Here is a 15919-nt window from a genome sequence, read left to right as displayed (position 1 = left end):
GAAGAAGAAGAAGAAGAAGAAGAAGAAGAAGAAGAAGAAGAAGAAGAGAAAAAAGAAAAAAAAAGAAAAGAAAGAGAGAGACAGACAGAGATATACTGAAGGAGAGGTAGCTGAGTAAACCAAGGAAAGCAAGCCAGTAAGCACTATTTCTTCACAGTCTCTGCTTCAGTTCTTGTCTCCCAAATTGTGCCTTGAGTTCCTGTCTTGTAGGCCAAATAAGCCCTCCCCCAAAGTGGTTTTGGTCAGTATTTTATCACAGCCAACAAAAAGTAAACTAGGACACCCACACTGGCAATAGGAAAGGGTCATGTGAAAGGATACTGAGGAACATAGTGAAATGACCAGGCCTGACCCTGTTCCCCAAAAAGTCATCAGTCCCAGGAACTAGGCCATAGGTCACCAATTCCAAGAATAAGAAAACCATAAAATTCTCTACCCAAGGAATAGCCTGGAGGGAACCACAAGAATGGGAAGGTATCTTATCTCAGGGTGGGGCATCTGTGCTGGGCAGCCCACTGACCTAACATTCCTGAGGTCTACAGATAGCTCATTCAATGTTATTTATGTTAGTTAGCCAATCACTTTGTAACAAGCTTGCCCTTCCTGCATATCATCCAATTGTGTAATAGCTAAGCTGGGACTTCCAGGTTCTTGTTCAAGCCCCAAAATAAAGCCCTGCCAAGTAGCTGCTCCTACTCCGGGTTCTCCCCTCTGATCCACTGCGTTGGTGATGGTAGAGAGACCAAGCTTAAGCCCAAATAAATCTCATTGCTCTGGCATATGTGGTCTGGCTCCTGGTGGTCTTTGGGGACCTTAAGATCTGGGCATAAAAATAGCTGATAACAATTACTAATGGCCAAGCTTTATTGCCCAAATCAGGCTATCTCAATTTGCTGCCATAAAGTTAGAATTTATCAGATTTCATGAGGCAGAAAAAAAGCTATCTCTTTTTGCAATTCTGCACTGTGACCAAATTCTTAATCCACACAATCATGATTAAAAATGGTTATTGTTAAAAAAAATGGTTATTGTTTTAAGACATTCAGCTTTGGGGTGCTCTGTTACACAAATATTTAATATAGGAAATGAGAATCCTAGATTATTTGGACCCAGAATTTTCTGTTTCTTGTTTGTCTACTACAGCTAAAAATGCATTTTAGAAGTGAATGACAGTTGTGAGACAAGAAGATGTCAATAATTTATCTATCAGCAGCTTAATGTTAAGACCTTCACAATCCATAGCCAGCAGATATGTGATTTTCTGCCTCCTATAAAACTGAGCATTTGGACCATTATAATGTTATTTTGGAATAATAATGAGAAATTGACATATTTAAATGTTTTGTCACTTGCTTGCAAATGGAAGGAAGAAACACTGAGCTAGAGATTATTCAGGGATTCAGTTACACTTCAAAACAATGGGTATCACTGGAAAGCATGGGCTGTCCATCAAGAACCTCTATCAGTACAAATTTCAAAACAATAGATATCATTGGGCAGCATGGGCTGTTCATGAAGAATGTTTATTACACAGCACTCAAAATTGCCTATGGCAAGGAAGAGTGAATGATCAGTATTGCCTTTTATCCCATAATATGTTCTATATTTTAAAGTCTGTCTTAACCACTTTCTCAACATTCAGAGGGGCCTGGAGTGAAGGAAGGCTGAGAGGTTAAAAACACTGGTTGTTCTTTCAAAGGACCTATTATTTCATTTCCAGCATGAACATGGCAGATCACAACCCGTTTTAACTTCAATTAAGGGTATCATACACTCTCTTTTGACCACTAAGGATACCAGGCATGCATGTTGTGCCCACACATATAGGTAAATCAGTCATACACATAAAAATGACTAAGTCTTTAAAAATACACACATGGTGGCTCCAAGACAGTGGCGAACACTGAGTACCATTTCTGAAGGGCAGAAGATCAAAACTCCAAAACTGGTGAGTAGATGGGAGGCAGAAGACACAGGAATCACTTTAAGGCTTCCCAGGCTAGAGGGGTCAACCCATGAGCTGGGGCGGATTGAATCCAGGACCCGTGTGAACATCTTTGGAGGATCTGCAAGTGGCAAACTATAGGCTGCACCTTCACAGTGCTTCAGAGAGTACAGGAGCATGGAACACCAGGTACTGGGTGCCTCCTTACTCTAAAGGACAAACAGGGAATCCAAGTATGAGACTAGAAAATTGTGGGCACTTTGAGCTTATACTTATGCCTGCGAGTGAGTTCACAGGCCCTCTGTTCTTTCCACACATGTCTGCAAGTGAGTGCTTCTGTGAGAGAGTGTGTAGAGAGCCCCAGTTCGGGGTCCCTCTACACAAGCAACCAGAAACCTGATCCTTTCCACCCACATCCTTTGCTGTGGGTAATAAAGGGATCTCTGGGACAGCTTCCTCAACACTGAAACCTGTGATCTGTGGATCTTCCAGTGGAGTTCAGCCAAACAATTCCTGGAGCCAAGAGTTCAGTCAGATCTGAGCTCTTTAGAACATAATAACGAGAGAGGCCTGTGGGCCAAAGGCCATTCAGAGCACCTGTGCATGTGCACTGCACCCATCCAAACTGCACCTACACCACAACCTACACTTGCACTTCTCCCTTACACTCCAACATCCCAGGCAGACACACCTCCACTCACATTCATGCACTTGTGCTCTTCTGCCTGTGGCCATCTTCGCTTTGATGCATTTGAAACACTAACACTCACTCTCAAACCAGTAGACCTCTCCACCTTCCTGAAGAATACTCCAGAATCCAGAGACAGATGGACCCAGTCTGTAGTACAGGCTCCAGGAACAAACAGTAAGGCTACTGACCATCAGATGGCTATAGGCTGGATCAAGAACACATCCAGCAAAAATGGGGACATCATGGCTTCACCAGCAACCCTCAAAATCAATGGATATTTTAATTCATCGAAAAAACAAGAAAATTATTTTAAAGCTATGCTTATTGAGTTATTAAAGGCACATAAAGAGGAAACAAACAAAACTCTTAAAGAAATAGCTACACAAAGAGAAGCACATAAAGCTCTCAAAGAAATACAGGCAAATATTTTCACACAAGTAGAGGCATATTATTTGATGAAACAAATTAAAAAATAGATGCCATCATGGAAAGACACGAATCCACATTTCAACAGATGAAGGAAATGGTGCAAGACATGAAAACAGAAATAGAATCAATAAATACACAAACAGAGAAAACTCTGGAGCTAGAGAACTTAGAGAAAAGATCAGGAACCACAACTTAAAGAACTTAAAGAAAACGGTTGCCCTAAATGTACAAGAGGCTTACAGAACCCCAAATAGACTAGACCAGAAAAGAAACTCCTCACATCAAATAATAGTCAAAACACTAAATCTACAGAACAAAGAAAAAATATTAAAAGCAGCAAGAGAAAAAAGCCAAGTAACATACAATGGTAGACCTATCATAATCACAACAGACTTCTCAACAGAAACAATGAAAGCCAGAAGGGCTTGGACAGATGTCATGCAGATTCTAGGAGAACACAGATGTCAATCCAGACTATTATACCCACCAAAGCTTTCAATCAACATAGATAGAGAAAACAAAATATCCCATGACAAAACTAACATTAAACAATATCTACACAGCAATGCAGCCCTCCAGAAGATACTAGAAGGAAAACTCCAATCAAACGAAATTAATTACATCCAAGAAAACATAGGACATAGATAACTTCACAACAACAACAACAAAAAAAAAATCAAAAGAAAACAAGCACACTATCACCACCAAATCAATAAAAAGAACTAACATTCATTGGTCACTAGTATCTATCAACATCAATGGACTCCACTCTCCAATAAAAGGCACAGACTAACAGAATGGTTAAGGAAACAAGAGCCAAGGTTCTGCTGCATACAAGAAACACAACTCAGCAACAAAGACAGACACTACCTCAAAGTAAAGGGTTGAAAAAAAAAGGTTTTTCAAGCAAATGGACCCAGAAAACCAGCTGGAGTAGGGAGTAGGGATCCTAATATCTAATAAAATAGACTTTCAACCAAAATTAATCAAAAAAGATGAGGAGGGACAGGTCAGTCTCATAAAAGAAAAAATCCACCATGAGGTCATCACAAACTTGAACACCTATTCCCCAAATAAAAGAGCACCTGTATTTGTAAATGAAAATCTCAAATCACACATTGATCCAAAAACCTTAATAGTGGGAGATTTCAACACTCCACTCTCACCAAGAGACAGATCATCTAGACAGAAGCTAAATAGGGAAATAAAGACACAGAGGTCCTAAATCAAATGGACCTAATAGACATCTACAGAACCTTATACCCAAACTAATAAGAGTATACCTTGTTCTCAGCAGCCCACAGAACCATCTCTAAAATTGACCATGATTTTAGACACAAAGTAAGCCTCAAAAGATACAAAAAGATTGAAATAATTCCTTCTATCTTATTAGACCACCATGGCCTAAAACTAGACCTCAACAACAACAGAAATAACAAAAAGCCTGAACATGCATGGAAACTAAACAACTCTCTACTGAACAATTGCTGGATCAGGGAAGAAATAAAAAATGAAATTAGACTGAGACTGATACTCCAACCAAGGACTATGCATGGAGATAACCTAAGACCCCTGCACAGATGTAAGATATAGCCCATAGCAGTTCAGTATCCAAGTGGGTTCCATTTTAATAAGAATAGGGACTGTCTCTGACATGAACTGATTGGCCTGCTCTTTAATTACCTCCCCCTGAGGGGGAAGCATCATTACCAGGCCACAGAAGAAGACAATGCAGCCGCTCCTCATGAGACCTAATTGGCTAGGATCAGAAGGAAGAAAAAGAAGACCTCCCCATCAGTGGACTTAGGAAGGGGCATGCATGTAGAGGGTGGAGGAAGGGAGGGATTGGGATGGGAGGAGAGTGGGAACCACAGGGGGAATACAAAGTGAATAAAGTGTAACTAATAAAGAATTTAAAAAATGAAATTAGAGACTTCCTAAAATTCAATGAAAATGAAGGCACAACTTACCCAAATTTATAGGACACAATGAAAGCAGTGCTAAGGGAAATTTTATAATGCTAAGTGCCTTCAGAAAGAAGTTTGAGACATCTCATACATGTAATCAACTTAAAGGCTCATCAGAAAGCCATAGGGGAAAAAAAAAAGAAGAAGCATACACACTAAAGAGGAGTTGACGAGTGGAAATAATCAAATTCAGGGCTGAAATCAATAAATTAGAAACAAATAAAACAATTCAAAGAATCAATGATACCAAGAGCTGGTTCTTTGAGAAAATAACAAGATAGACAAACCTTTATCCAAACTAACTAAATGACAGAGAGAAACTATCCAACTCAGAAAGAAAAAAGGGGGCTAGAACTACAGACACTGAGGAAATTCAAAGCATCATTAGGTCTTACTTCAGAAGCCTATACACCACAAAATTTGAAAACCTAAATGAAATTGAAATTTTTCTTGATAGATTCCATGTGCCAAAGCTAAACCAAGATTAGGTAAGTAAATTAAAAAGTCCTATATCCCCCAAAGAAATACAAGCAGTCATCAAGTCTCCCTGCCAAAAAATGCCAAGGGTCTCATGGTTTCAGTGAATAATTCTACCAGACCTTTAAAGAAGAGCTGATGCCAATACTTTTCAAACTATTCCACAAAATAAAAACAGAAGGAATATTACCAAACCCATTCTGTGAGGCAGTCACCTTGATACCTCAACCATACAAAGATCCCACAAAAAAAATAACTTCGGAATTCTCTCTCTTATGAACATTAATATAAAAATACTCAGTAAAATACTTACAAACTGAATCCAAGGACACATAAAAGATATTTTACACCATGACCAAGCAAGCTTCACACCAGGCATGTAGGGGTGATTCACTGTATGGAAATTCATCAATATAATCTCCCACATAAACAAACAGAAGGAAAAAAAATAACATGATCATCTCCTTATATCCCAAAAAAGCAATTGACAAAATGCAATATCCATTCATGTTTAAAGTTTTTCAAGAGATCAAGGACACAAGGCACATACCTAAACATAGTAATGGCAGCATACAGCAAGCGTATAGCCAACATCAAACTAAACAGAGAGAAACTTAGATCAATTCCACTGAAATCATGTACAAGACAAAGCTGCCCACTCTCTCTGTATCTCTTCAACATAGTAGTTGAAGTCCTAACTAGAGCAGTAAGAGAACTAAAGGAGATCAAGGGAATATACATTGGAAAAGAAGAAGTCAAAGTATCACTATTTGTAGATGATATGAGTGTCCCCAAATATTCATCCAGAAAACTCCTTCAGCTGATAAATGCCTTCAGCAAAGGGGCTGGATACAAAATTAACTAAAACAATCAGTAACCCTGTTGTATAAAAAAGACAAAAGGGTTGAGAAAGAACGTTCTTCACAATAGCCACAAATAACATAAAGTACCTTGGTGTGACTCAAGAACTGTATGAAAAAACATCAAGAAATTGAAGAAGATATCAGAAGATGGAAAGTTCTTTCATGCTCATGGATCAGTAGGATTAATATAGTAAAAATGACTATCCTGCCAAAAGCAATCTACAAAGTCAAAGCAATTCCCATCAAAATATCACAATTCTTTACAAAACTTGAGAGAACAATTCATAACTTCATATGGAAAAACAAACAAACAAACAAACAAAAACAGAATTGCTATCCTGTACAATAAAAGATATTCAGAAGTATCTCCATCACTGATCTCAAACTCTACTATAGAGCAACAGTAGTAAAAACTACATGGCACTGACATAGAAACAAAATGGTGGATCAATGGAACCAATTAGAGGGGCCAGAAACAAACCCACACACCTACGGATACTTGATTTTTGACAAAGAAGTCAAAAGTATAAATGGAAAAAAGATAGCCTCTTCACCAAATGGTGCTGGTCTAACTGGATGTCTACATGTAAAAAAAAAAAAATGCAAATAGATCCACACTTATCACCCTGCACAAAACTAAAGTCTAAGTGGATCAAAGACCTCAACATAAAACCAGACATACTAAATCTGTTAGAAGAAAAATTGGGGAAGAGCCTTGCCCTCATTGGCATAGGAGAAAACTTCCTGAACAGAACACAAACAACACAGGCTCCAGAATCAACAATCAATAAATGGGACCTCATGAAAGTGAAAAGCTTTTGTAAAGCAAAGGACACTGTCATCAGAACAAAATGACAGCCTACAGATTGAGAAGGATCTTCATAAATCCTATATCTAACAGAGAGCTAACATCCAGAATATATAAAGAACGTAAGTTAAACAGGAACAAACCAAGTAATCCCATTAAAAAAAAATGGGGTAGAGAGATAAACAGATAATTCTCAATAGAGGAATATCAAATGGCAAAGAAACACTTAAAGAAATTTTTTACATCCTTAGTCATCAGGAAAATGTGAATCAAAGCAACCCTGAAATTTTTCCTTATGCCCATCAGAATGGCTAAGACAAAAAACTCAAGTGACAACACATGCTGGAGAGGATGTGGATAAAGGTGAATCTTCCTACATTGCTAGTGGGAATATAAACATTTACAACCTCTTTGGAAATCAATCTGGCATTTTCTCAGAAAATTAGGCATAGTGCTGCCTCAAGATCCCGCTATACCACTTCTAGGCATATATCCCAAATATGCTCAAGAATACAAGGACATTTGCTCAATCCAGATGTCCCTCAGTTGAAGAATGGATGCTGAAATTGTGGTACATTTACACATTGGGATAATACTCAGCAATTAAAAACAAATAAATCATGAAATTTGCAGGCAAAAGGTTGGACCTAGAAAAGATCATCTTGAGTGGGGTAACCCAGAAGCACAGTATATAACTCACTTATAAGTGGTTATTAGCCATATAATATAGGATAAACATATTAAAATCTACACTCCTAAAGAAACTATACCACAACGAAGACCCTAGGGTAGATGCTCAATCCTCATTCAGAAGGGCAAACGCGATAGATATCAGAAGCAGGAGAAGACAGGGAACAGGACAGGAGCTTACCACAGAAGGCCTCTGAAATATTACTGATCCAGGTATCAAAGCAGAGGCTGAGACTCATAGCCAAAACCTGGGTAGAGTTCAGGTAATCTTATGAAAGAAGGGGGAGATAGAAAGACCTAGAGGGGACAGGAGCTCCACAAGGAGACCAACAGTCATAAAAACTGAGCTTGGGTGCCCTTAAGAGAAAGATACCCCAACCAAGGATAATGCATTGAGAGGAGCTAAAACCCGGCTCAGATGTAACCCATAGACTCAGTCTCCAAGTGGTGTCCCTACTTAGGGAAGCAGGGACTTTCTCTCACATGAACTCAGTGGCAGGCTCTCTGATCAGCCTCCCCACCACCCCGTCCCTGGCAGGCAGGTTGCAGCCTTGCCAGACCACAGAGGAAGACGATGTAACCAGTCCTCATGAGACTTGATAGGCTAGGGTCAAAAAGAAGGGGATGAAGACTTCCTTTATCAGTGGGCTAGGGGAGGGACATAAAGGGAGAAGAGGGAAGGGTTGGGAATGGGAGGAGATGAGGGAGGTGGCCACAGCCTGGATACAAATTGAATAAATTTTAATAAATGATAAAAATTTAAAAAAAAATTAAAAATAAATAAAATAAAATTTAAAAAAAGCACACACGCACACAGTCAAACAACCGAGTTTGCCATCATTTCTCAGCTAATGACATGAAAAACACTTTGGCCTATGTCAGCCTCTCTAAGTTTTCAGGTATTATTCTTGCCTTACCCCAGAAATCATTCTGATGATGGTAAAAGGGTTTTCCTTTCTTGAGAAAAATCTTGGGTGTAATATTTAGTTGTTATCAGATTCTCGTTTGACTGTATCTCTACTTCTGACAAAAATGCCCATAGATGATGAAGACTTTATTTAACTCTTCATAATAAACTCTCAGATGCCCACTCCCACCAGGACCTACCATAACTCATCGCATAATAAAAGCCACAGTGTAGGTCCTATCTTCATATTGTTATTCACAGAACCGCTAAGTTTCTTGCCTATACTATGAATAATTATTTATTCATATTATGCCATTTTACACTCAAAGCAATACTGTGTTTTATTTTATTAATTACACTTTATTCACTTTGTATCCCCTCATAAGCCCCTCCCTCCTCTTCTCCCGCTCCCACCCTCCCTCCCTCTTCTTCACACATGCCCCTCCCCAAGTCCACTGATAGGGGAGGTCCTCTTCTCCTTCCTTCTGATCTTAGTCTATCAGATCACATCAGGAGTGGCTGCATTGTCATCTTCTGTGGCCTGGTAAGGCTGATCTCACCTCAAGGGGAGGTGATCAAAGAGCAGGCCAATCAGATTATGTCAGAGGCAGTCCATCTTCCCATTACTATCAATACTGTGTTTTTGTCATCAGCTCCATTCTCCATATCACAGAACAATCTCAGAAAGGTGAAGCAACTTACACAAACAAAACTAGTAGGAGGCTTATTCAGGGCAATAGCTCAAGTAACATTTTCCTTCCTAAATTTCTTGCTCCTTCTTCTTTATAACTTAACATGTTCTGAAATCATTATGGAATTATTAGAAACTCTGAAAGTTTCACAGAAATGAAACTCAAGCAACAAAACAAGAACAGAGCTCTCAGAATTTCCCAGCTGTTTCATTCTTACTCTGTCAATGTGAGCCTCCACCCTTATATGTTTGACACAGAGTTTTGGTGCCCACATTCCACTTCCATGAAAGGTTTGTTAGACAGGTGCGTGGATTGCAGTCAGTTGGCATCCTCCAGCTGTCATTTCTATCAGGGTTGTTTCAGTTGCCTGATGTCATGGCCTTTGTGAGACACTCAACATTGCATAAGTGAGTCCTGACCTAATGTCAACATTCTCTCAGACTCCATTGCTCCATGCCTGATAAGCCAAAGCTGTGGTTGTCTTGCTTCAAAGTTCAACTATTCACTCTGCTCAGTCATGCCTTTTCACTTTTTCTCTCCCAGTTCCTGATTTTTAAAAGAAACTTCCCACCACAGACTATGGTTGGTTGTCACATTCTTTCATGAAAATTAACCTCTGACATTTCTCCCAGTTTCTCTCAAATGCTGTCTTAGAGCCCAAGATTCTTAGGAATCTTCCTTTTTCTCTGAAAGCTTATCAGAGGTGTCTAACCTTTCAATATTGTAATATGACATTGTGATGTACGGGTTGGTTGGGCCATAGCCATAGCTATCAAGAGTTAGTATGACCTACAGGGGACAGGAGCTCCACAAAGACCAAATAAATCAGGGCACATGGGTCTTCTATGAGACTGTTTCTCCAACCAAGGACCATGCATGTATATAACCTAAAACCCCTGTTCGGTTGTAGCCCATGGTAGCTCAGTATACAAGTGGGTTCCCTAGTATGGGGAACAAGGGTTATTTCTGACATGAAATCAGTGACTGGCTCATTGATCGCCCCTCCTCCCCCTCCCCCCCGGAGGGAGGAACAGCCTTGCTAGGCCACAGATAAGGACATTGCAGCCGATCCTGAAGATACCTAATAGGCTAGGTTCAGATGGAAGGGGAGGAGGATCTCTCCTATCAGTGGACTTGGAAGACAGCAAGGAGGAGATGAGGGAGGGAGGGTGAGATTGGGAGGGAAAGAGAAAGGAGGCTGCGGCTGGGATACAAGTGAATGACCCGTGATTAAAATTAAATAAAATTAAAAAGGAGATGTATGTGGCTTATGAGTCACATGTTGGACATGCCTGGTTTAAGTGACCATTGTTTCTACATCTTTGGACTGAGACCTCTCTCTTAGGTAGTTCCTTAAACTTTTATTCATATTGTATTAAGCTTAGGGGCCTGGTTTTATGCCTATCACAAAAATATAATATTCAATGGGTACTATATTTAGCTATAAAATTTTAGAGAAAGAAGAACTATATTGAAATATGAACAAATATAAAAAAGGCAATCTGGATCCATAATGTTAAGATAATTATGCCTCTACTTTCCTTCATTTGAAACTGTTTACAGCCCAGTTTGTTTGTGCCATCCAGTGTTTCACTACCATAAGAATCTACAAGCAAGGTAGTCAAATTTTAGAGAAAAAGGTTTTGTTTGAGCTAATAGTTTTGGTGTCTTGGTTGGTTAGTTATTTCCTTTTATTATATACTCCATGGGCTCAAACCAACCAGGCAAGCCAGTGCTATACTATAAGACCCTGTATCAAAGTGAAGGAAGGAAGGAAGGAAGGAAGGAAGGAAGGAAGGAAGGAAGGAAGGAAGGAAGAAAGGAAGGAAGAATTGGCAATTTATCTGCTCATGTTATCATCGGTATTGAATAACAGTATCAGGACTTATCCTCAAACATTTTTTTTGTTTGTTTCAAAAGTCTATGCTGACATTTTCAAGAAGGCTCTGATTACCATGACTCAGAAGATTCTGGAAGAATCTGCCAATAGTGAGTGCTGCTCGTGATTTATTGTTAGTGGAGATGACATTTCTGAACCCCACACTAAAGCTTGTCAGTCAAGAGAGCTATGACTGTGGAAGGGCAGAAGAATCCCCTCCAGTGGCTCCCTTAGATACTTTATAACTCTATCCTCTCTTCTTTGCTCTTATTTTCTGAGATACTGTGTTGTTAGAGTGGATGTATGTTTAGTAATGGACTGAGTGATTTTACTTATTAAAGCTCTGTGAATTTATCTATTCTTGGCACCTCTTGTTAAGTGTAGGAACTACATTTCCCAGAAGCTTCTTCCTTATATTCTAGGTATTGAGGTAAAAACACAACTCTTATCTCAAAAGAGACAAATATGAGTTACCATGGCCCGGGGAACACATATACAGGTCATCCCAACTTCCAAGGTCCAATATGAAAGCAGTTTCATGAAGTTTTTGTAGTAATAGAACTAAGTGTGCCATAAATCAAGACACTTTTCAATATACATTGGTGGAAATATTCACTATTTGTCACAGCAAAGAAGAGAAAGCCATAGGACTCAAATTCTATTTAGTGATACTATTAGCATTTTAGTTGCTGGAAACTGGTTTTATTAATTTAAAACATTTCAAAAGGTTTTCATCTGTTTCTGTGTTAGGTCAAACACAGAGGTGGACAAATAATGGCTATGTAGGAGGCTAAATATAGCCCAGGATAAAATGAAATTTGGTTCTGGCCCTACAACATTCTAAACTCTCCATAATTACTGAAGTTCTAGTCAAATAAAGTTTTGACCAATAGGTTAGACCTTGTCAATGAAAGCAACTGAAGTCTTAGATGGTGAGAGCAAAAAAGACTCAGTCTTCTTAGGATGCTTTGAATGGTCAGACAGCATGAATGAACAGAAATATCTATGAGTTCCTGCTTCTTATTAGCCTTAGGTAGTTAAAACTAACAACTTTATAGAATTCTAGCAAATTTTAATTTTTTTTCTTACTTCAGGCAGGGATTCAAATAGCAGTGATGAGAGTTATTTATCTGATCCCCTAACTTAGATCTTCTGTCTTTTTACCCTCCTCGTGCCTTCCCTTTAAAATACATTAAATTTAAAATATATTAGATCCCTCAGCATTGTAATACACATTTACTTTTATTAGATTTATTTAGTGCATGCACATGTGAATTTGTATGGGGGTGTGTGGATGTGGAGGTGTGTGGGTGAGTGCATGTGTGCATGTGCACATAATTAATAGTCATGCTACAGCATTCATGTGGAGGCCAGAAGACAACTTGTTGAAATCAGTTCTCTCTTGTCACTATCATACTCTTGTCATATGTTCACCAGCAAGTGCATTTACTTGCTGAACCGTCTTTCTGGCCCAACACTGTAATATTTATGTAATTATTTTTACAAATGTACCCAATCTATTAGAGTTACCCACCCTGAGCCTCACCATCAGTCTTGTGTTTACTTATAAAGCAATTCTTTGTGAAGTAGTATGACTAGAGTCCAGTATGTGAGAAGACTCTGGGAAAATGAGAACACAAACTTAGAGTGTTTGTCATTGCAAACTCCAAGCTACTGACCTTTCCTGAGCAAAAGAGTTATTAAAGCTAATGAGAAGTAACTAAATATGTTGTGGCCTGCATATTGTGAGAGGACTGTTGTCTTTCTTATTCTGCTAAGTGCAAAGTAAATCATTGATCCAGAATATAAGACCTCATAAAAGGAGACCAGAAACTGAAAAATATCAGAACCATTTTCCTTCTGCCCTAAGACTTCAAGAGGTGTGAATCAAAAGAACGAGTGGGTACATTATAAACCTAGAATTTTGTTTCCTACCAATTGAGAGCCCTGCTACAACTTCAGTAGCTGTCCCCTTGACCATGCGGCAACTTCAATAAGTTATATAAAAATAGTTTAACTTTCATGAGGTCCCATTTATTAATTGTTGATCTTCAAGCCTGAGCTTTTGGTGTTTTGTTCAGGAACTTGTCTCCTATGCCAATGAGTTTGGAGCTCTTCCCTACTTTTTTGTCCAACAGGTTTAGTGTGTCTGGTTTTATGTTGAGTTTTTTTTTTTAATCTACTTTTACTTTAATTTTGTGCAAGGTGCTGTGTTTAGGCTTATTTGCATTGAGGTCTTTGATCCACTTGGACTTTAATTTTGTGCAGGGTGATAGATATGGGTCTAACTGCATTATTTGTAATAGTCAGAATCAGGAAACAACCTAGGTGTCCCTAAATGAAGAAATGTTTACAGAAATGATGGCACATTTACACAATGGAATACAATCCAGCTATTGAAATGAGGAAATCATGAAATTTGCAAGCAAATAGATGGAACTAGAAAAGATAATCCTGAGAAAGGTAACCAAGAAGCAAAAAGACAAACATGGTATATAGTCACTTATAAACAGATATTTGCTGTATAATATAGGATAACCACACTAAAATCTACAGACCTAAAGAAGCTAAACAACAAGGAAGACCTTAGGAAGGATGCTTTAATCTCATTCAGAATGGCAAACAGGAAAGACACCAGAAGTGGTGGAAGAGAGGGAACAGGATAGGAGCCTACTATAGAGGGTCCTCTGACAGGCTCCACGCAACAGGGGATTGAAGCAGATTCTGTGACTCATAGCCAAACTTTTGGCAGAGGGCAGGGAGTCTTACGAAAGAAGGAGGGGTTAGAAGGACACTGAGGGGACAGGAGGTCTACAAGGAGAACAACAAAGCTAAAAATGTGAGCCCAGGGGTTCCTGTGCAGACTAATGTACCAACAATGCATGGAGAGGACCTAGACCCCCTGCTGAGATGTAGCCCATAGGCAATTCAGTCTCCCTGAGGGTTCCTGAGTAAAGGGAGCAGGAGCTGCCTCTATTATGAATTCTGTTTTCTGCTCTTTGAACACTTGCCCCTGGCTATGCAGTCTTGCCAGGCCATAGAGGAAGAGGTTTCCAGGCAGTCCTGCTGAGACTTGATAAGCTTTGAGCAGATGGCAGGGGAAGAGAACAACCCCTTTCAGTGTACTACAGGAAGGAAATGCAGAGGGGAAGAGAGAGGGAGAGTGAGACTAAGAGGAATTGAGTGAGGGGGCTACAATTGGGATAGACAATGAATAAATTGTAAAAATAGAGAAAAAAGAAAGAAGAAAACTTGAGAAAGTTGTTGGCTAAAAAAATAGTTTAACTATTTTTGTGGAAGGACAGATCAGTGATAACCTATAAACCACCACCATTGCCAATAATAAAGGAGTATATGTAGATGTTCAACAGCAGCATAAAATACACTTTCTGGTACTTCAAAAATAAGCTTTACCAAATCAACAGTTTAGTAGATTAACTATAGAAGAGAACAACTGTGGCTGAGATCTAAAACAGTAGCTAGGAAGGTAACACTCAGCAAGAAATAACAAACACAAAGACAAAAATATCAAAATGGGAATTTTGACAGAAAAAAAGTAAGAGAACTCAAAGACAAATCCCAAAAAATAATAAGAAAGGGATGAAACAGAGGATACACTAAAACAGAAAATGGAAAACAGCTTCTCTGAGCAAAGAAGCTATATAAACAAAATAACTGAAATTATGTAAAAGTAAGAACATAGAACTTAAGAAATATAATAATAAAATGCCAGTGAATTCAAAATGAAATTTCAAACAATCTGAAAGCAATAAAAATTAATCACTTTATTCCAAAATATACATGACACCGAGAAAGCTTCCCCCCTTGGGAGGGGGAACTATATATTCTTATAACACTGACAAGTATGTGCAGACATATTATCTTAGCATTGGTCTCATGATGTTTGGAAAAGAATCACAAATGTAAGAAGAAAGAACTAGGAAAGGGAAATTTCTAGAATTCATAAAATCTAGAATTTACAAAAATTCTAGAATAATTAAATAGTTAAAGGTTGTTCTTTGAGAACAACAATGAGAAGACAATTCTCTTGGAGTTAATATTAAAAAAATTTCCAGGTTTTGAAAATGAAAGAAGACATACCAGAAATAAAGACAGATATAAAGAAGTATATAATAATTTCCTTAGCAGCACAGTTGAAATCCAGAAAGAAATACTTTCTTCTTTTAGTAAACAAAATCAACTCATTAAGAATCAGAAATTATTTTCAAAGTGGTTGTACAAGTTTGCACTCCCACCAGCAATGGAGGAGGGTTCCTCTTTCTCCACAACCTCTCCAGCATGTGTTGTTACTTGAGTTTTTGATCTTAGCCATTCTGATTGGTGTAAGATGGAATCTCAGAGTCATTTTGATTTGAATTTCCCTAATGATTAAGGATGTTGAGCATTTCTTTAAGTCTTTGTCTGCCATTCAGTAGTCCTCTGTTGACAATTCTCTGCTTAGCTCTGTACACCATTTTTAAATTTGATTATTATTTGGTTTGTTGGTGCCTAATTTCTTCAGTTCTTTATATATTCGGGTTTGGAAATCAATCTAGAACTTTCTCAGAAAA

This window comes from Psammomys obesus, unplaced genomic scaffold (assembly GCF_907164565.1).
Source record: "Psammomys obesus unplaced genomic scaffold, mPsaObe1.curated_primary_1811, whole genome shotgun sequence".
In the NCBI taxonomy this organism is placed as follows: domain Eukaryota; kingdom Metazoa; phylum Chordata; class Mammalia; order Rodentia; family Muridae; genus Psammomys; species Psammomys obesus.
Note: the sequence above shows the minus strand (reverse complement) of the source record.